This window comes from Lissotriton vulgaris, chromosome 4_1, assembly GCF_964263255.1.
Source record: "Lissotriton vulgaris chromosome 4_1, aLisVul1.2, whole genome shotgun sequence".
NCBI classification, from domain to species: Eukaryota; Metazoa; Chordata; class Amphibia; order Caudata; family Salamandridae; genus Lissotriton; species Lissotriton vulgaris.
Window position 1 is genome coordinate 1,195,154,059 of NC_141691.1, and position 23,235 is coordinate 1,195,177,293.

Genomic DNA, 23,235 nt, shown 5'->3' on the forward strand with positions numbered 1-23,235 from the left:
CACAGTGGCACACTAGAGCCGGAGAATGGTATTACAAATCGAGATCAGGCACCTAACCCTGGTTAGGTTCCATAAGGAAAAAGGTAACAGAGGGGGGTAGTAGGACCCTATGAGAATACTTCAAATAGCGCAAGGGCCAGGCGAAACAGTAAACAGCAGGCGCTTCCATGTGAAGTAGAGCATGCCCCACCATTTATCAATCTTCTCCCCGCTTCAATCCCCTATACAGTCATTTTAGCAGGAGTCCCCGAACAGGAGAAAGGCACAAGGGAAACGTATCATGAACTAAAGAACAAATGTGCTCACTGGCTAACCAGTAGCAATCTACTCACCAATAGGGATGTAAATGAAATTAATATGATTCGAAGGGTGGGATGGGTAGGGTGGAGACCAAAAGACATTCTAGGGGATTGTGTTATTTTAAATTTTAGGAGCTGGGGATAGTAAACTATCTCTTAGGACACCGACAAGTCAGACCAGGAAGTAGTATTATTCTGCTTCCCCTAGGGTATTTTTATCCCCCCCCGCCGGTACCCACAGGAGTCTAGAAGAGGTCATATGCAGAAATGGGAAATTAATTTGAACAACCGACCCCCCACACCTTTACAGGAGTATTCCAACCCGCAAATCTTTAATATCCCAGTGAATAATAGGTTTAGTTCCCTCGAGACAGTAGACTGACAATCAATATTGCCAGACCCTACATTAGATAGAGCGCAATTTACTACGTGTACTATGTTGATAAGCAGAGTTGCACAAGGGGGAGATCATCTAGAATTATTATTATTATTTTTGTTTTTTGTTTTTTCTTGGTATTTACAGATTAAATATTATGACAAACATAAAGATACATATTGCTTTGGTTAGTCGTAGCTTTGGCTTTCCTTTGTGGTGAGTTCGGCGGTACGACATTGTACAATCGGACTGTTGGGCTTACACATAACAATTAACATTTAATTCTCGCCATTTGCGCATGTCTAGTTAGAAACATGAGACGTAAAACATAAAACATAAAGTGGTGGTGGTTGTTTGTGACAGAAAGGTACTTACGGTTAGAGGTTGGGTCGAACTTTGTCTATGGTGGTTTGAAGGAGTCTATGAATTTGTCTAGCTTGGACGACATCTCTCTGTTGGGGTGTCTTCCTGGCGTGTTTCTGAGAGTGGTTATGTCTGCACCTCTAAGGAAGATTACCCATTTTAGCCACCCTTTGAAAGTGGCCTTGGAGGTGTCCTTCCAGTTCGTGAGTACTATCTTTGTTGCTGAGTTGAGGAGGAAATCAACGAGATTTCTGTCTTCCTGGGTGGAGACGTCTGGTGACATATGTGCTGTGACTATTGTGGCGAATGTCTATCTAAGGCTGCAGCCCAGTGTCTTATTTGTGAAGTCTAGGACCTGTTTCCAGAAATTTTTGACTTTTTTGCAGCTGAAGATGAGGTGTTCTAGGTCCCCCCTTATCTGTTCCGCAGTTCCACCAGGTGTCATTGTCTATTAGACCTATAGCGGCCAGGCGCGCTGGTGTCCAGTAGGCTTGATGCAGTAGCCAGAATATTTGGTCTGCTCTAGTACTGGGGATATCATATTCTTAGATGGGGAAGCCCATAGTGTTTGTAGTTCCAGTTCTGTCAATTTGGATTTTGTCTGGGTTTCCCAGTAGTCCGTCTTTTTGTCATTAAGCTTGGATTTGACTGGTCGGAGAAGTTTGTATAGAAGTGAGACTTGGTGCTCTGTTTTGTTTATGTTTTCCATGAGCCGGAAGATAGATGGGGTTTGTCTGTGAAGTTTTGATTTCGTTAAGGCTGTTTTTATGACTAAGAAGTTGTAGAGTTCTATATCTGGTGGGTTGTGTTTTTTTTCAGGTTGTTGAAAGTGTGTGGCCTGCCTTCCTGTTCTAGTTGTGCTGGAAACTGAATTCTATGTATGCATGTCTAAAGTTTTCCGTCTGTATTTAATCTTGTGGTTACCCCAGAGTGTCTCCCACTGCAAATTTTTGATGCTGATTTCAAGGTTACAGTCTATCTTCAGTGGTGCCCGTTTCGTGAACTTTAGGATCGGGTTGTTGTTGAGTGCTTGTTTGTTCGCTGTTAGTAGTGTGAGTGGGTCTGTGTCCTTCAGCATGGCTTCCTCTATGGCTAGCCGTGTTGGCGTATAATTTTGTCTGGGCAGCACCCACTGCATTCCTTGTCTGGCTATGAACGCTAGTTGGAACGTTTTCAGATCAACTAAGTGGAGCCTGGCCAGTTTTTTCACCAGCCTCAACTTACGGAGACCTATTCTAGTTTTTTTCCCACTCCATATAAATTTGTTGATCATTAGATCTAGTTTTTTGTGAAAGTCCTATGTTAGGGGCAGGGGAAGCATGTCTGGCAGGTAGTTGATTATAGGTGTTATCATTTTGATGGTGTCTATACAACCCCACGATGTGATGAACTTGGGTGACCATGTGTCTAGTAGATCTTTAACCTTTTTCAGCGTGAGTGTCTCGTTCAGTTGTAGCGTGCCTCTTAGGATTCGTTTAAATTGGATTCCCAGGTATTTGATGGCCTTTAGTTGCCACGCTAGTCCTACGTTACCCATTACCTCCTTTGATGTGTGTATATTGAGTGACATACAGTCCAATTTGTCCTTGTTGAGTTTGTAGCCAGACTGTTTGGCATATGTTTTTATTGTACCCATGAGTGCTGGCATGGAGTGGGATGGGTCGTTCGTCAGTATTTGTAGATCGTCTGCGTAGGCACTACACTACATCTTGGTGTAGTGTTGTTTATTGTTATACCTGTGATGTCTCTGTTTGCTAGGGTGTCTATTATCAGAGGTTCTAGTGCTAGTAGAAAGAGTAGCGGGGAAAGAGGACATTCCTGTCTCGTTCCTCTCTCTAGTTCGAACGGTGCAGATGACCCGCCGTTTATGGCTATTTTCGCTATTGGCTTTTTGTATAGCGCCATGACTTTCTTCGTGTATTCGTCCCCTACGTTGTATTCTTGTAAGCACCTCTCAAGGAAGTACCATGAAACCCTGTCAAACGCCTTTTCGGCGTCTAGTGTTATTGCGACTGCCAGGTGGAGTGAGTTACAGGAGTTTTCTATCACTTGGAGTCTGGTATATCATGCAAGATTTCATGTACCCTACTTGCGTGTTACCGATTAGCTGTGGTAATATTTTGTTTAGTCTAGTGGCTAGTACTTTTGCATATATTTTGCAGTCAAGGTAAATTAGTGATATGGGGTGGTCGTTTTTGAGTCACTGCTTGTCCTTACCCTCTTTTGGAATGACAATTATGTCGGCTTGTGCCATTGTTTGTGTTACTGTCCCTTCCTCTGCACAGTGGTTGAATGATTTGGTCAGGACTGGGGTAAGGAGTTCTTTAAACTTTTTGTAGAAGGGTGCTGTGTAGCCATCTGGTCCTGGTGCTTTAGTGTCTTTTCGCGAGTTTATGGCTATTGCTATCTATGTCTCTTTGAAGTCTTGGCCTAGTGTTTTTGCTTCCTCTTCTAGTAACTTGGGTAGGTTGAGGATTTTTAGGTAGTCTGTTGTGTCTGCCTTGTCAATGCTTTTGTCTCTTGTGTATAGCTCTTTGTAGAACTCCCTAAAGGTTGTAGGATTTCTTTGTGGCTTGTGTGTTTTGTTTTGCTGGTCTGTGATGTTGGAGATGCTGTGCTACCTCTGCTTGCGTTTGAGGTATGATACTAGTGGTTTCCCTGCCTTGTTAGCTGCGCAGAGATTGATCTGTTTGGACTTACTGATCCACAGTCCCGCTCTCTCACTGAGGATTCTGTTGAATTCATATTTCTTTCCTGTGAGGGTTAGAAGGAGTTTTGAATTCGAGGTGTCGTCTATGTGCTGCGTTTCTAGATGTTTAATGTCCTTTTCTAGTTTGTGTAGCTGCGATTTTGCCTCCCTGCCCCTTCTGGCCTTGATTTCTATCAGGCTACCTCTGATGGTGGCTTTCAAGGCCTCCAACAGGCATTTCGGGTCAGTGTCCGCTGTGTTGTTTTCCTTTATATAGTTTTTGATCGCTCTCTCAATCATATCTTTGTCCTCTTGCCTTGCTATTGTTATGTTGTTGAAGCGCCATTTGCGGGTAATGTGGTCGTTGTACCTGCCTGTTAGGTGTAGACTGATACAAGAGTGGTCAGAGACCATTCTTGCTGCTTTATCTGTATGTTCTATGAGGTGCGTGTGTGATTTTGAGATGAGAATGTAGTCAATTCTGCTGTATGTGTTGTGCGGGTTGGAGTAGAAGGTGTAATCTCTGGTGTCTGGGTGCTGTAGTCTCCATAGGTCTTGTAGCTGAAATCTGTTGCAGATGTTTTTCAGGGTGTTGTGGGAGGCAGGTGTCCTAGTCTGGGAGCTTGACTGTCTGTCTAGGGTGTTGTCTATGGCTAGAATAAAATCACCTGCTACGATATTCAAGCTGTTCGTATTTTTTTTCTAGTTTCCTGGTTACCCCTTCCCAGAATACTGTGTCATCTGTGTTTGGTGCATAGATATTGATTACCGATATTGTTTCTTCTCCTCTTTTGAGTAGGGTATGCAGAAGTCTGCCTTCCTCATCTTGTTCTACCCTTTCGATTGTTATTTTGGACTTGGAATTCACTATAGTGATAACTCCTCTCTTTTTTCCTACTGCTGGTGAGCAGGCTAGCTGGCTTATCCATCTTGCTTTGGTCTTATTCGCGTCTTCTGACGATAGTTTAATTTCTCGAAGGAGGAGGATATCTCCTTTTGTTTTTGCTAGGTAGTCTAAAATCTTTTTCTTTTTTACAGGATGGTTTAGGCCCTTTACGTTCAGAGATATAATCTTGAGGTCGGATTGTAGTGTGTCCTTATTACTCATCGTGGTAGAGTGTTGATCACTCTATTTTCAATTTCTGATTGCTTGGGTGGTAGAGTAGTGCGTCTGGTCTTGCCGGTGGCCATAGTGTTGCTGGATGGTTCTTGTTTTCTGTCTAAGGATATGTTTAGCATCTGGATATGACTAACTTGACAGACTTGATGGACATGACGGACGTAACAGGACGAAATAAAATGAGCACTCCCTCCCCTTACCCTACCCTCCCCTCCCATCCCACCCCCCCTTCTAGTGTGTCGTACTGGAAGCGTGCGACTGGAAGCGTGCGACAGCAAGGTCCTCTGTCTGCCCCCTGCTCCCCCGGGACATTGTATAGCCTGGGTATCGTACGTGTTAAAGAAGCGACCTTTGTATCCCCATCCCCCCACATCGTGGTTTTGTAGTTTTTAGGGTTACATGTTCTCCCCTTAGTCCCATCGCTTAAATCGTTTAAAGGATATGTTTGTCCTAGTCAGATCATGGTCAGATTGCTGTCTGCTTAGTGTCTCCTGCTGGCGCATGCTGATCATTCTGTACTTCATTATTCTAATGGTCAATTGTTTGTTGTTTGTTATACCTTTCTATAGGAGGTAGATACGTTGCCTTGTTTGAGGTAGATATGTTGTTTGATGCTCTCAGTTGCATGTTAGTTCGTTATATTGAGCCACTCTAATTTGTTCTTTTTTGTTCTTTCTATGAGTCTATTCTGCCACGTTATCTTGTGATGCTCTTCTTTTAGATGATGTAGTCGCCATTTCCATTTCTTGCGGTTCGGTTGTTGTCAGGTAACGCGATAGTTCTGTTGGGTCATTGAAGATTAAGGTTGTTCCGTTGTTGTTTATTCTTAACCTTGCCGGACTACCAGAAGAGTAGGTGATTTTTTTTTCCTTAGGTTGTCTCTCTGCATTAGGAAGCCTTTTCTGATGTCTACTGTAGTTTTGGAGAAGTCTTGCGTTAGGATGACCTTACGGCCGCGCCATTGCAGGTTCGGGCTTTTCCTCGCTACTCCAAAAATGGCTTCGTTTGCTGTGAGCGTAAGGGTTTGCATATTATTGGCCTTGGTGTTTGTCTGTTGCCTTGTTTGTGCGCAGGTACCCTATACGTCTTGTCCAGCTCAAAAGGGTTTTTGAACGTTAGGTTTGTTAATTTCGGGATGAGGTCTTGTAGCATGGCAACGCAGGAACCCGCTTTGTCTTCTTCTCCTTCTGGTATGCCAAGAATTCTTATGTTCCCTTTCCTCTGTCAATCTTCGAAGTCTGCTGATTGTTTTTGTAGGTCTGTTGTTGCTTTAGCGATATGCCCCATTGTCCTGCTCGCTAGGTGTGATTTGTCTTCTATGTCGCTCACTCTTTGCTCGACTGAAGACAGTCTGCTGTTAGCCATGTGGATGTCTGCTCTACATGCCACTAACCCGAGTTGTATGGCATCTGTGGTTTTTTGGTTGATTTGGCCAAATTGTGGACTTCGGCAAGTTTTTTCAGTATACTGTCAAGTGTGCCGCTGATGTCCGCCTTTTGTTTGAAGGGAGACTCTGGTGTGCCGTCAGCCTTCGGCTTTTTTTGTTGCTGTGTCGCCTTGCCGTCACTCCCTGCCATAATGCTCAGCCCTCTTTTGGATTGTACGAGTAAAAATCTTTTTTTCGTTGCCCAGAGGTGGCGATGGTGTAGTTTTCTTATCCTGACTGCACTGTGCGTTTGGTGTTGCATATGATTTTGAACGAGTGCTTCTTACTTTGCCGGTGCTTTCTGCCTTTGGTGCATTTGGTAATTCTTTGGGAGTTTTCCTTTCTCTGTCTATCTTTGGTCTTTTCTCCGTCTTGCTTGCAGTCGTGGCGCTCTGTGGCTTGTGCAAAGGTTGTGATGTGGTTGAACTTTCGTGCTTTATGGTGGTTCTTTACTTTGGTGTGTTCGTATGCTTGTTGGTAGGCGCAGGTGTCAAGTATGTGTTTGCCTGGATTGTTCCTTGTCCTGTGTTCGATTTCAGGTGGGGTACCGGTGCTGGGTAGGCCGCAGGGCTAGGGCTTTTGTGGCCTGATTGTTGCGCCATTGTTCACTGCTGGCCTTGATGCCCCCTTGCTGCCATCTTGGACCTTGCTCATGCGGCACTGGTCGCACTCTGCACACTGGCTTCGTGCACACACACCTTCGCACTCACCGCCTTTTTCTTAAGATGGCCGCCTCCTTGTCTGTGCTTTTTTTTGTTTTTATGGCTTTAGTGGGAGGGTGGGATTGTGATTCAGCTTGGTTGACCTTTCTCGTTGTGTTGGCCGAGCATCTACACTGCCTCTCCCACTGACTGTGGGTCCGAGGTGTTGGTGTTGATCCCGTGCCTTCCTTTCGCTCTTATTTTATATGACAAGCTCGCTTTTGCACTCAAGATGGCCGCCTTCTTTGTTGCGGTTTTGTTATTGTTTTTCCCCTTTGCCTTTGCTTCTTGCTATATGGGCCTCCCTTGGTAGTGGCTATTGGTGGAAAGATGGGCCGTATCGCTTTTTCTGTGGGTATGTCGGCTGATCCACTAGGTCTGTGGATTAGCTGTTATCTCCCGCTCTTCGCCCTCGCTCCTCGCCTTCTATTTTTTATTTGTTTTATTTCCAAAGATGGCCGACCCACGAAGAGCTAGTTTCAATTTCGTTGATGCTCTCTATACCTTAGTTGATGTACGGTACTTTTCGCGAGTCTTTTGGGTCTGGGGGGTGCACTTTCTTTGCTTCGGGGGAGCGCAAGCACTAACCTTGTTTTTCTTGTGTTCTGCTGCAGCGTGTGACCCTTCTTCCACCATGGTTGTTGTTCGCTGGTCTTTCTAGACCGCCGTCGTCATCTTGTTCATGTCCGCCTCTGCTGGAAGGACGCTCTGTTTATTTAGTTTTTTGGTTTTGGTCCAATAGAGGTGGACACAAACGTCAGATTAATAGAGGACGTATCAACACAAGACTGTAGGGGACAGCAGAACAAATCTAAAACCCATGAAGACATGCATTCTAATGAACCAGAAGAGGGGGAAGCCCCACCCCAATTAGAAATGGTTCTACTCCTACCAAAAACACAATTCAAGCCATACACAAAGAGTATAGCAAGGCCAGCCTCAACCCAGTCCAACCTATAAATGCAGTCACTGAGCACACCCAGAGCATGTGTATACTTTCCTGAAACATATCAGGAATATCATCTAAACTGTGGAACCCCGCTTGGGGTCTCTTCATTGACCAACATGATATCTGCATGTTCCAGGAAACATGGTATAGAACTGAACAGAGCAGGCAGGGTTACGCTGTTTTCACCATTCCAGTGACGCGCGAGGGAAGAGGTAGACCCTCAGGTGGCCTGTCCACATGGGTGGGAGCCCACTTAGGCTGCGAGGCTAGATCTATTGAGACTTTGCCACAGGATATCCTTTGTGTTCTTTAAACATTTCAGGGAAAACAAAAAATAATGCTTATAAACTTATACTCACGCCTGACACCTCGAGGACAAGAAACTAGTACCCTAACTCCTTCTAACAACAATACCACCAAATTGGGGATTAAATATTGGTGGAGATTTCAACTGCCAATTTGAGCCCCTGGATCGTTTGTGAAGTGGCCCAAACGAGCATGAAGACAATTACTGGTCCATCCCTGAACCTAACATCTTGACCATAAAGACATGGACTCCGTTAGCAGTACAGATACAGGCTATAACATTGAACCTCTCCTTTTGAGCCTGCAATGGACGTACCAAATCCAATAGTCCATGCAACCATACCTTTAACAGACCAGGTCATACCTCAATCATCGATTATATTATCATAGATGTACAGTCCTGGCATAAGGTACTAGACTTTAAAATTAAACCACAACATGACAGCGATCATGATGCCCTAGTCTTAGAAATAACATCCCCAATTAAAACTACATTACTGCCCAACCCCCACATATCATTCCAACCTCTAATTCAAACTAAGGGGGGAAGAAGAGTTTTGCTGGGCTGAAATCCTCTGCTCACCAGACAAAGTGACCAAACTATACCAACATGTGGTTCCCTATCTTCTAACTATTTCTCAAATCCCAGAGGGCAATGGTGACCCAGATTCCCTAAAAGATTCGACAAAACCATCATGATCTGACTAATTTGTTTTATCAAAACAAAAAACCTATTGCATGTAAAAGGCCCAAACATAAATGGTTTAATGCTAACTGTCGAGTCCCAAAAACTGAATTAATAATAGCCAATAAAATTAGGGATACTATGAAAATTAGAGAAACTAGGGCTTTGTATAAAGCAGCTACATTTAAAGCCAAATAACACTGTGAAACACAGCAATGGGAAGACCTCAGAAGTGCATTAACTACTAACGATCTGTGGACTTGTTGGAATATAGTGAACACCAGCTCCCAGGTTGGGAGATCTGCCTCAGACCCAAATTTAGATGAAACTGTCTGGCGAGCGCATTTTGAAATGCTCTACAGTAGAGAAAAGGAGGGAAGAGATGATACGTTTAGAGCCCAGATGTATGTTAGCTTTTCCTATGATATAACCCCCAAAATCACGATCAGAGAAAACACCGAAGCCTTAGGGAAGATCTAGCCTGCAAAAGTGGCAGGTCTGGATAGAATCCCCGGAGACTTATTCCGATCTGAACCAACTGTTTGGGCTCCCTGTTTGACTAAGCTGTTCAATGCCATTCTACAAGGCATGGCAATCCCAAATACCTGGTTGGGAGCTAAAATCATACCGATTTATAAAATAGGCTCACCGCTCCTGCCACCCAACTACCGGCCAATAAGCATTATAGATGTATGCCAAAAAATATTTGCTCGAATCTTACTGGGGCGCCTAGAATCGTGGATGGAGGAAAATACCATTCTCACTCCCTTCCAAGCCGGGTTCAGGGCTAAAACCTCTATGATCGACCAATTATTTAGGCTGCAGTTGTTGCATTGGAATTCGGTACATTAAGAGGGTGGCAGACTTTATCTTATCTTCGTACATTTAAAATCTGCATTTGATTTGGTCCCGAGGGATAAGCTGTGGGTAACCTTAAGAGGCCTTGGAGTCGCCAAATACTTGTGCTACCAAAATAAGACAGCTCCATGAGGGGAATTTTGCACGTATTAGATTTGGAAAGAACGGTTAACTCTCTGCCCCTTTGCCTGTGGAGAGAAGGGTTCGCCAGGGCTGTGTCCTGGCACCCACACTCTTTTCATTATACATAAATGGGCTCATAGATTTTCTGTTACAAGGAAAGAATATAGATGCCCCCAGATTGGCTCAGCGTAGGATTGCAGATGATACGCTTCTCAATTCGAAATCACCAATGGGAATACAGAGAACGTTGGATAATTTCAGCGACTTCTGCAAACAGCACTGCCTGGAAATAAACCTACAGAAAACAAAGTACATGGCCTTCAACGTAGGCAAAACTACTCGCCCAAACCCCTATTTAGGCTCCAAACCTTTAGAAAGAGTAAAAATATTTGACTATCTAGGCCTGACGCTGACGGAGCAGATGGACTGGGGAGCCCAAATTAATAAAGCAGGGTTAAAACTCACCCAAAAAACGGGGGGCATCCTAAAACTTTATAGGTCATGCACCAGAAAATCCCTTAGCCCAGCACTAAAAATTTATATAATACAGGCAAGATCTGCTGCCCTCTATGGGGAAAAACTCTGGGGACACTTTTCATTGACCCCGCTCACTAGAATGGAAAACTCCTTTATAAGACAGCTTCTATCCCTCCCCATGAGTACCCCCCTAGTACCACTTTGTCTGGACCTAGGGATTAGGCCCTTAGTAGATGAGGTGGCCCTTAGACCTCTTCTCTACTGGTGCTACCTCTGGGGTACCCCTGAGCTAATTGCATACTGGGAAGAACTAACTGAAGTCATGGGTATGCAAGGCTCTGGGAGGATACCTTGGCTGTTAAACATTAAAAGCACTTGTGAGGGTCTGCGAAGGGGCAACCTTTGGAATAACGCAGGGTACACGTCCCAAACTAAAGCAAGAAAAAATCTTATAGAGAGTTTTAGAGAACAGAAGCTCAATGAACTAGAACAGAGAACCACTACTGACAGTTTAACGGATGCAATCCTTGCTATAAAAATAACCTACAGCTTTGAACAGGTCCTGGACGATATTCAGCCCCTTCTTGCTAAAAAGCTATTCATCCAGTTTAGACATGGAGTTCTTCCACTGCGTGCCTTTACTAAAAGTTGGTAGGGGCCCTTGAACATGAGTTGCCCGGCTTGTAATCACCCCAAAGAAACTGAAATTCATGTGCTGTTCTTCTGCAGAGGTTATGGAAAGGCCAGAAGATGCTTGTTGATACTGCTTTGCAGAAAGGTGGGGTTCTAGAAGTTGTAGTGAAGTATATAGGATTTTAAAAACTATTATGCAAATACCTATTGTTCCTTTTTAGCATGTGGCTCACTCGCAGGGCCTTTCTCAAGGGCACGCATTAGCAAAAAGATAATGCAGGATGATGTAAATGTATTATCGTCCAACTGTGATGTATTAGGAGATGTGGCGGGGCTTTTATATTTCTTTATATTTTTATCAAATCGTTACTCTGATTAACATTGTATTTAAATAATTTTTTAATATTGATCTATTTTCCGTGTGATTATAGATGGATTGTATTATATGTTTTAACATGATGCTTTTATGGCAATTGCTTGCCGAAATAACGTTTTATGATGATGATGAAATTAAAACCATCAATATATGAGAAGGAGCGAATCTTCCTTAGTAGCAGCTGTAAAAATCTCATTCACGCTATTTATATAATATGCAGAATATTACAAAGTGCATTGTGCTTTGGTTCAAAAAGTTATCACACAGGCAATAGACTAGCTTTTCCGTCCAACCTCCTAGACACTAGAATGCAAGCAGAAAGTGCATAGTGTATAGACAGAATCTAATTAGATAAAATCTAGTCTGGCAGTTGCTGGATTTTTTTTTATAGTATTGCAGTGGGGTTGGAAACCCAATAGGGCGCGCTCATCTCGCCATGCTGGTAATTGCTCATGTTGCCCTTATTATGGTACACTTCTTTAATGAGAACCTTGGCATTTGGTGGGATGCTTTCAGGATTTCCGAAAAAGTACCCCAATACTATCTCGTGGCATTTTTCCCTCAGATAATGAAGCCAGGGTATCATTGAAGCATTGCCTGAATTCAGGCAATCTGATGACTTCTCTTGAAAACATTAGATCCTCTGAATGCCAAATCTTAGCCCATAAAAGCAGAGGGGTATAGCCTATGCGGCCTTCTATAAACTCTAACGCAGTACCTTGTGACAGAAAAGGGTGGGGGCACTATTCAGTTTCATCAGTAATCTTTAAATTAATTGTTTCTCTATAACTCCAAACATCAGCCCCAAAGGTTACGGTGGAAAGGCATTTAGCTCTATAGCCAGTGATTCATTCCCTCCCGGGCTTGTGCCCTAATTTACATGCAAAGCCAAATAATGCATCCATTACCTTACTTGTCTGGTGTGCTCTAGTGGTTAAAAGTGGTTCCCACATCATCAGATTGTTAAATAAGTTGCCCAAGTAAGCAACATTATTTACCTTTTCTATTCTCTTTCCCTGTACAACAATAGTTTTTGTTTTTGTGGCCTTAGAGCCACAAACCAATATATATGCTTTAATAAAAGTTGACTTTAAGATCCAGGGAAGACATGAAATCAGTGAAGGAATTGAGAGATTTCTGCAGGCTCATAGCTGTCCTTGCCACTAGAAGGGTGTCACCTGTGTATGATAATAAGGGATGGATCTGGTATTGATTTTGAGAAAATCCAGCTCCCTACTCAATAAAAAAGCCTCAAGTTTATTTGTATGGATTAAGAACAGGAATGGGGCTAAAATACACCCTTGCCAGACACCCTCTGTCTGTGGGTTACTATTGCTTCTTCAAAGCCCCTATGTTCCATCATGGCCCACAGTTTGTTGCAGTTAATGGGTTGAAGGCTCTAGAATAATCCATAATGACCAGGTGGTTGTAACCCTTCCTGGTCCTCACGTACTTACTAACAATTATAGAAAATTTGAGACATTGCTCAGTCATGCCCATCCCCCCACCTGAATCTGAATTGTGTATTGGACAAGAACCCTGTAGTGGATGCCCAATCTTCAATACCTTAGCTGTAGCATCAATAAATAAATGAAATGGGCCTGTACCATGCCAAAATAAAGGACCTGGGCGTCCCCACGGAAAGACAGTCTAGGACTGTTTATCCCACCTAGTAGTTGGAATCTAGGGTGAGGGTACCGTTTATCAGGAAACAACTTTATACAGCATGCCAATAATCTGGCAGGAGAGGTAAAGTTACAATAATTCGGGCCTGATTTCTATCTGTGTATGTTCAAAAACAGGCTATGTACATTCGTAATCCTAATCTATTGTATCCCTAAAGATGCCAACTAATCAAAAAAGGGGGCTGTTCTCTCGCCGTACAATCAACATCATATAATCCACATTAGAAATGACAGTTTACTAGTAATGTACACAATGAACTGGAAGGCCTAGTTCTCATAAAAACTTATATAAGTCAATATTTTAAGTGAATGTTAAAAAAGTTTACCACACCAGGAGTTGCTCTGTTACACATTTATTATACATACAAGTTTAAAAAAATTCATCATCACAAAGTATACAGTTCATCAAAAAAACAATGTTAACACATTTGCATAAAACAATAAAAACAAAGAATCACAGGTCGACGCGGCGTTTCGGTTTCTTCTATTTCTACCTTCTTCAGGACAGATTCTTAAAACAAGTGGAGTAGCTTCCCCCACTGGACAGTACTTTCTGTTCAAAACCTTGTTGCCATCTTATTTCTGGGCTTGTTCGCGGTTTCTGTTAGGTATATTACCTCTTATATTGAGTTTTTACATGCTTGGTCGTCGACTACCAGGAGGAGCCACCTAATTCACCTTAATGGGTTTCTTCACGCCCAGGTCCTTTATTTTGAAAACTCCCCCCAGTCCCCTATCAGTCTGCGTGGGGTCCTCCTTTTCTTTTTAACGTAACCTGTACCATGCCAGCCATTCCTACTGCCCTTTTTGAAAACCTGGACCACTATTGCAGAGGACCAATAGTAGCTGCTTTAAAAATATTCACTTGTAAAGGTGGTGCCCAAAAATAAGGGTTTTATTTTAAAAAGATCAAGAGGCACCCCATCTGGGCCGGGGGCGTTCAGACAAATACCCTGTGCTAAGGCCTTCTCTACTTCAGCAACTGTGATAGATGAGTTAAATATAACTATATTTCCCTTCCTTCAACCCAAAAAAGACTATAGATATTAATTGAAAAACAAACCAAATAAAAATTAAACATCAATATTAAAGAAATTCTTAAATTAAACAATTTGATTAAAAAAATATATTACATATAAAACTCATTAAACAACCAATTTGTGATTATTTAAAAACAATACATTTTTAACATAGAGATTGATCAATTAGTTATTATACATAATACATTTTCAATTAATAATGTACTTAAAATAGAAATCCAGTAAAAAAAATAAAAACAATAATTTAAATTTTAAATAACATTCTACTCCAATCCACTACACACCCAAGAACCCACTACTACGCCTAAAATTAGCAATTAAAAAACACATTAAAAATTACAAACTATTCTAAACAATTATTATCTTAACACTATTGCCTCATGTATACAATAAATAATATATATTCTAAATTAGCTGTACAATTACATTTTATACAACTATATTAAAGAAAACAAAAATATATACAGATATGTTTTTAAAACAACATTACATACTTAGAGAAACTATATTCTATTTGGCCTAGCGGCTAAGGGGGTCAACCTCGGAGCTGGGGAAATGGGTTCAAGTCTCAGCAGGGATGCTCAACATTCTGTGATTCTGGGCAAATAGCTTAATTTCCCCGTGCTTAGCAAAAATGAATGTGTGAGTCTGTAACGTAACTGGTGGTCATGTAAAGCGCTCTGATACCTTCAGGTCTAGTTTGTGCTATATTAAAGTTCTAAAAAATTATATATATACATATATATATATATATATATATATATATATATATATATATATTCACTGAAAAAACCATAGGTTTCACACCAGTTATAGTTAGGAATTAGCATTTAAAAAACCTATGAAATTCACTGAAAAAACCATAGGTTTCACACCGGTTATAGTTAGGAATTAGCATTTAAAAAACCTATTAAATTCACTGAAAAAACCATAGGTTTCACACCAGTTATAGTTAGCTGGAAATTTTACTGATATAAAACCATTGAAATTCCCACGTTATAGTTAGTCGGACTCACTATAACTTGCGCGTGCAATGCACTGCTGATGACATCACATATTACATCACTCATGACATGGTCAGTGACATCACTCATGACATCACTGAAGACACCGTCCTTGTGACAGAGTGACTGACCTCCTTTCACTGTAAAGTAACCCTTGAAACACATATTCAAAAATAGAAACTAACATTTTGGTTGGGGAGAGAGCCAGGGGGAGGGGGATGGGAGGGGGGTGGGGCCCCTTCTCCGCAGGTTGGGGGCAAGGGGAGGGGAAGGGGGGGGGTTATAGTAAAAACTGTTGGCAGGATGACAGGGGGAATCAATTCGATAAAGTTTGCAACCTTTTACTGATTTCTGATGGTACCATTTTGTGTTATAGAGGCTCTAGAGAACTAGCTTTCTTACATGGTTATTTGAAGAGGAGCGTAGTATTTTCACTGGCATTAAAATGCATTTTATAAAATGTTTAGCTTGGAACGTGGCAGGGCTGAATAGCAAAAATAAAAGATCCCTAGTAGCAGAAGAGCTGAAACTACATAACCCCCATTTTTGTTTATTAACAGAAACCCATATTATTTGGAAAGATAGGAAAATCTTAAACCAATTAGGGTATGATGTTTTGATTTGTTCCACTTTTGTGAATTCTACGAGAGGAGTGGCTATACTTAAGGATAAACGTTTTAGGGTACAAGTACTCCAAACTGCTCACGATAAGGACGGCAGATGGGCTATAGCGCAAATCAGCTATGCAAACGTTAAATATGTCCTATGTGCCGTTTATGGCTCAAACATAGACGAACCAAAGTATTTTGACCAACTAAACGTGAAACTTCTGGATTGGGCGGGGGAGATAATTGTAATGGGAGATTTTAATTGCATTCTAGACTACAAAATTGATACAACTAAACCTCACGTACATCAAAGGATGCATAGGACTAGATCATCAATATTAGATTTATGTCAGATACATAACATTAAAGACGCTTGGAGGTATTTATATCCAACCCTACCAGGATATACGTACTATTCTGCTCCCCATAAGATGTGTAGCAGATTAGACATGGCCCTAGTGAGCGATAATTTATTACGGACAGGTTATTTGATCCTCTGTCCCCGGATCACATCTGACCATAACGCGCTAATATTGACATTTAATACACAAAGTACCAGGACACCACCTAGGCCATTTTCTTTTCCAAGATATCTAATTTCAGACACTACTTATGTGACACAACTTAAGACTCATATAAACGAATTTATTAGCATCAATAGGAATTCAACCGGGTGCTGTATGGTTTGGGATGCTTGTAAGGCAAGCATTAGGGGCTTTACCCAGGCGTACGTTTTTAGGCAAAACGCAGAACAAAAGCAACATAAGATTACAGCACTAGAGAACATAACCAACCAAGAAGACTTATTAGCTAAAGCTTTACAGATCAATTCTCCATCGGCAATGGAAATTAACATAAAACTTAGCGCACTGAAAAATGACATAAAAGCTAATCTTATTCGTAAAAATAGTGCAAGGATTCAGAAATTTAAATTTGCCCAATATGAGGGTGGAGACAAGATTGGTAGAATTTTAGCCTACAAGGTGGCGGAAAAAAGAGCTGACACACTAATTCCTAACATTCGAGGACTGGGGAACAAGATATATAACCGACCACAAGACATACTAGACCAATTTGCATTATATTACGAAAACTTATATACCCCGGACAGTCCCGTAAATATAGATCAAATTAAGGAATACTTGAACGACTACACAGTAAACACAGAGAATTTATTAGGTTTGGATGCACTCTCCAACGACATACAATTGATCGAACTCCAACAGGCTATCAATACATTACCAGCAGGAAAGGCGGCAGGGGAAGATTCGATACCTCTAGAACTGTATAAAATCTGTAGACTAGAACTAGAACCACTTCTATTAGAAGTAATTCAATCAATCGGAATAAATGGAACAACCCCTAAATCCTGGAACCGGACCAAAATAATTTTTTTTTTAAAAAAGGGGAAGCCTAAAGAGGAGAGAGGGTCATATCGACCCATCTCTCTAATAAATACGGATGCCAAAATATTCGCCAAGATCATCGCACTCAGACTTGCCCCATACATGCCTAGAATTGTAAACCCGCAACAACACGGCTTTATCTCAGGGAGAGACACAACGATACACGTAAACATGGCAATAACGGCATTCGATATTGCGGAGATTGAATCCACCCCACTCGGTATGATACTATTAGATGCTGAAAAGGCTTTCGACCGGGTGGGGTGGACTTATCTCTGGTGCGTACTGTCTAAAATGGGCTTTGGGGGCAGATTCCTAAAGGGTATAAAAGCGCTCTATGATAAACCTACCGCCTGTATTAGTTATGGGGGCCTGACCTCATCAGAATTCCCAATAAAGCGGGGGACCCGGCAGGGGTGCCCTCTTTCTCCCCTTTTATTTGCTCTTACACTGGAACCTTTCTTATCTGCCCTTAACTCCCAAATATTGATTGCTCCTTTTAGCTCCAGTTCACAGGAACTGAAAATTACAGCTTATGCTGACGACATTGCAGTATACACCACAGATATAGCCAAGGCATTGAAGGGGATATATATTGAGGCTGAGAAATTTGGGAAGGTGTCAGGCTATAAACTTAACCAGCAGAAGACGCAAGTTATAGCCAATTATTCTCCTATCGCACCTATTCCTGAGATATGTAAAGAGGCCACTTATTTAGGGGTGAAACTAACAGCTAGAATACAAGACATTAATAAGATAAACTATAATGACCTGACTAAAAAGACTACTCTCATATTGAAAAAATGGAACAAACTGCCTCTGAATATGATTAGCAGGATAAACCTTATAAAAATGAAAATACTCCCTAAATATGTTTATTTATTCCGATCGATTCCACTGGCATTAAATAATAAATTCTTCCAACACTTAGATGGGATTTTAAGTAGCTTTATTTGGGGTTACAAAAAAGTCAGAAGGTCACTAAAAATGCTGAAAAACAATATAAATAAGGGAGGGTTGAATGCCCCAGACTTCAAACTATATTTTTGGTCTTCATTTATTACACGCATACGCTCTTTATTGCATGGGGGTAGTACACTTTTTTTCATTATTTTATGTTAAAACAAGACTCATTATCCTTTTTGTTCAGAATCAACGACCCAAATTACTACAAAAGGGTAAGATTTAAGACTGCTAGAGATATCATTAAAATATGGGAAAACATATTAAAATTTTGTAAAACAACTTTTTTCCACTCAAAATTACCATTGTGGGGCAACCCAGGTCTCCCGGCTATATTTACAGATTCCACCATCAACAGCTGGGCTTCTTCAGGGATTAATATTTTAATGGATTTATATGGCGGGCAAGGGTTTCTAGATTTTAACACGCTTAAACAAATATATGATTTACCTGAAACTTCAAGATTTAAATATATGCAAATCCACGATTATTTGATTAATAAAAAAAAGATACAAACTTTGTCTGAATGCGATATATGGGCATGCCTCTATACAAACAGGAACAAATCCACTATCAGTGAAGCTTATCGAATATTCAACACATTCAAAACAAATGATAATGACAAACTGGCTTTGAAATGGAGCATACAATTAAATCTAAATGTTACGCCCAAGCAGATAGAGAATTCTCTTACTAACATTAATAAACTGGTACGCTCATCTAGCCTTAGGCTCCAACAATATCGAACGACTTGTATGCTCTACTACACACCTGAAAGGATCGCTAGATGGTCTCCGAACCCTACGTTTAGTAGCCGTACCAAATGTCCCAAATGTTCGGCTGTAGCAGCTAATCTAGTTCATATCTTGTACTCATGCCCCAAACTTAAGAGCTTTTGGGATGATATACTGAGGGTTTTAAGAATAAAAAATATCCCACTGCCCACCATCACGGCCGCTTCGGTTCTGATAGATTTTAATTTATCTACATCTCCACTATCTCCTTTAACGACTATATTGTTTTCATGTGCTAAATTAACTTTAGCTAGGGCTTGGATAGATCTAGATACTCCGACGGTTTGGAAGTGGTGGACATTGGTAACAGAGGTACATGCTATGGAACTGGCTCTAGCTAATCTCAGGGGAGCACGATCTTTAAAAAAATTCGATAGAATCTGGGGTAGCTTCATAGATTAAAATCAGGAATTTGTTTTCATACTGTTGAAATGTGAAACTCTCATGTATTAAAAATGTAACTGCAACTTTAATTAAGATGACCACACACCATAACTAATCTGTTTTTTTTTTTTTAATTATTTAATTTCGCTAGTTTCCTTTCTGTAAACAACTTACGATTGTCTTACGAATGTTTGCTGATTTTTGCTCTCTTGCTTTTTTTTTTCTGTCATCCTGTCAACATCAATAAAAAAAGTAAAAAAAAAAAAAAGAAACTAACATTTTCAAAAAAGTGGAGATATCTATACCAGTTGCAACAACCAATTCAGTAATTCCACCATTTATATACACATCCACTCATTCATCAACAGTTCTATATAGTCAGTCATACATATACTCACTCATCATATGTAGTGAGACACCTATACATCCGTTAACACACCGACAGTCTTCCAAAAGTTGCTCACACACATACTCACACATGCAAATAAACTATTGAACATCCATTTTTTTGCATATACAGCTATACACACACTACCATCTTACTTCTAAAGAAACTTACACATACTTACTCTCTTAAAAAATCACTTATAGAAACACATACTTATTAAAACAAGAATTCTTTCAATCTCTCACTCTCATATATACTCACTTATATACATCAATACTCACATATACTAGATTAAAACATATGTAGTTACTGATAAAGACACTAGTAAGACAGTCATTCACTTACTAACACATACATATACACACTCATTCACCCATACAGTCCAGCACATATGCTGTCTTCAAAACACATACAAACAGTGAGTCAGTCATTTATGCATCTATGTGCTAAGTAACACTCCCACCAAATCATACAGACACTTATACTGATACTAAAAAAAACATCTAATAACCCATATACACACATATGTAGCTACTCACCAACCCATGCAGCCACTTATACACAAAGTGAAACACTGATACATATATTTAAATATTTAAACATTACTCACTAATATATGTATTCACTAAGATACACTTAATAAGCCAGTTATTCAATATTTTTTTTTTTTTAAAACCATCCATTTAGACTTTTATTTAAACATTTATTCTCCCATCGACCTTTACATATACATATATAAAACATATTTATTTTTCAGAAAGACACACATTCACTGGATGGTGTCATCAGTGATGTCATGAGTGATGTCACTGACCATGTCATGAGTGATGTAATATGTGATGTCATCAGCAGTGCATTGCACGCGCAAGTTATAGTGAGTCCGACTAACTATAACGTGGGAATTTCAATGGTTTTATATCAGTAAAATTTCCAGCTAACTATAACTGGTGTGAAACCTATGGTTTTTTCAGTGAATTTAATAGGTTTTTTAAATGCTAATTCCTAACTATAACCGGTGTGAAACCTATGGTTTTTTCAGTGAATTTCATAGGTTTTTTAAATGCTAATTCCTAACTATAACTGGTGTGAAACCTATGGTTTTTTCAGTGAATTTCATAGGTTTTTTTAATGCTAATTCCTACCTTTTTATACAGACTCATACCTATGTGTTTTTTAGTGAATTGCTAAAGTATGTTTTTGTAAAAATGAACACTATAATGTATATTGAGATAATATTTTTAATTTAAAATATTTTTTTTTTATATTTCACTCTGGTGCGCTTCCGGTGCGCGCACTGGTGCGCGTACCGTCAGCGCACTAACAAAAAAAAAAGAAAAAAAAATAATGAAGGAGGGACTGTGTAATAGATAGTAAGACAGATAAAAAGTGTAAAAGGAAGTAACTGAGAAAAGAAAAATGAATAAGGGAGCAAAAGAAAGAAGAAATAGGAAGAAGACTAAAGCAGAGGTTAAGGGAGAATGTAAATGGATGTTGAAAGTAAAAAGAAGGACAGTTAAGTATGAGAATGACAGGTAGTGACGGAATCAGAGGAAAAGAATAGCAGTGATTGAGGGAAAGTAAATATCAGTGAATATAAGTAAAGAGGGGTGAAAGAGGGTACATGTAAGTGAATAAGGGAAACACATGGGGAGTAATAGAGAGAAAGAAGAGAGAGAGTAAAAGAAAGACAAAAGGAAGAACTAACTGAACTACAGTACAATGAGTGTGAAAGAAAAAAAAATGGAGAAAGAGAAAGAGGGTTAGGAAACTAAAGCAGTGGTACTAAGAGAATATGAAAAAGATAAAAAGTGGTGGAAGGAACAGAGGAAATGCAGATAGTTCCTATTAGATTAACAGGTTGTGAATGAAGTGCAGTAAAGAAACAGCGATGAAAAAAGAGTGTAAATTAGTAAAGAGAGGTAAATAAGGGTGAAAAAGAAAATGAGAGTATAACAATGTGAACACAATATAAATTACACAATGCAAACTACACAATAACTTCTACAATATGTTACATTATTTATTTTTGCTGTTCTCAGAATATATTGAATTCCACTTAAATTAGTGAGTTCAAAGCCTTCATCATATAACAGCGGGAAAAAAAAAACACAATCTAAAAGATTGTGTTTAAAAAAAACCATTCAAACATACATCTCATATATGTACACTAATCTTTGATTCACTTACTTTTCCATGAGGCCAAATAGAAGATAGTGAAGGTCCTTTTGGTGGAAAAAAAAGTCTGCTGTTCCTTATAAGTTCCATTTCATCGACTTCCTTTGAAAAAAGATCTAAAAACATCATACCATACACAATCCTCACGGCCAATTTGTGTCTGATATATCGGTATTTTTTACTTTGAGATCCACTTAAAGTATCTACATGAGATAAATAATTTAAAATATTAGATTAACTAACTAACTAACTAACTTTTATTAACTATTCCCGTCTTCAAAGGCCAATTCCCTTTACTAAAACTTTGGTTTTAAAAACACTAGATAAGAATTTGTAGAGTCATAAGGCAAACGTTGTTTATAAGTTAAATGAGAATCATTGCAGTAACTCCATCCATTTTCAGATTTTAAGTAGCATGTATAATGTCCTGAGGTGGTCGAAGATCCATCATGATAAATAATAGCTTCAGTTGTAAAGGTCCTTCCAGAAATTGATAACTGAGAAGCCACAAAATTTTTGATAGAAGTTGTCAATTTAGTTCCATCAGGTCTACATCGTTGGAAAACTAAAATGATATACTGCTCATACCTTTGTATAAATAATGTGGACACCATTGTACAGTTACATTGGGTACACACCATATTATGATCTGCTGCTTTAACTAGATTTTTAAAAGACACTGATTTACAGTCTGGTAAAGTCAAATATATAAATCTTTCAGTGTCTATTCTAGTAGTACTTGATAAACTACAATTGTGGCAGTCATGCTGCCATTGATAAGAAAGACTGAAAAGATTATCTACATCTACACCTTCATCTTCCAAAACACCAAACATATACATTAAAAATTCCTGACAATCCTGCTGAATGTTCTGTGAAAATTTATCTTGACCAGAACACAAATCTAAAACATTTCGAATTTCTGTTACACTTTCTATTTGTGGTGTACCACTGCTACATTTCTGAAACACAGAATTCAATAAACCACACAATCTTTGATCCCGATTTTCAACAATCTGTTCTTGTAAACTTTTAAGAAAAAAAACAACATTAACCACTACATTAGCATAGCAGTTGACACCAGAACTATTTTCAAACTGAAATCCAACAACATTTTCTCCACAATTCTTTTTCTTCCTGTTTTCAATTACAGTTTTCTCTACTTTTTGTCTTTTTGCAACTACCTCACTACAATTATCCTCATTTCTTCTTTTTCGGCCTACCACACGTTTTTCAAACAGGATATTGAGGCAAATGTGGAGCATACTCTCTTCTTAACCTATTGTATTCTTTAACACAATCTAGATCTGCACAAATCTTTGTCTCATCACACGCAATCAAGTACAATCCTGATAAAGTTCTGACTCGAGATAATGCCACATATGCCATACCCTCTTTAAACACAGA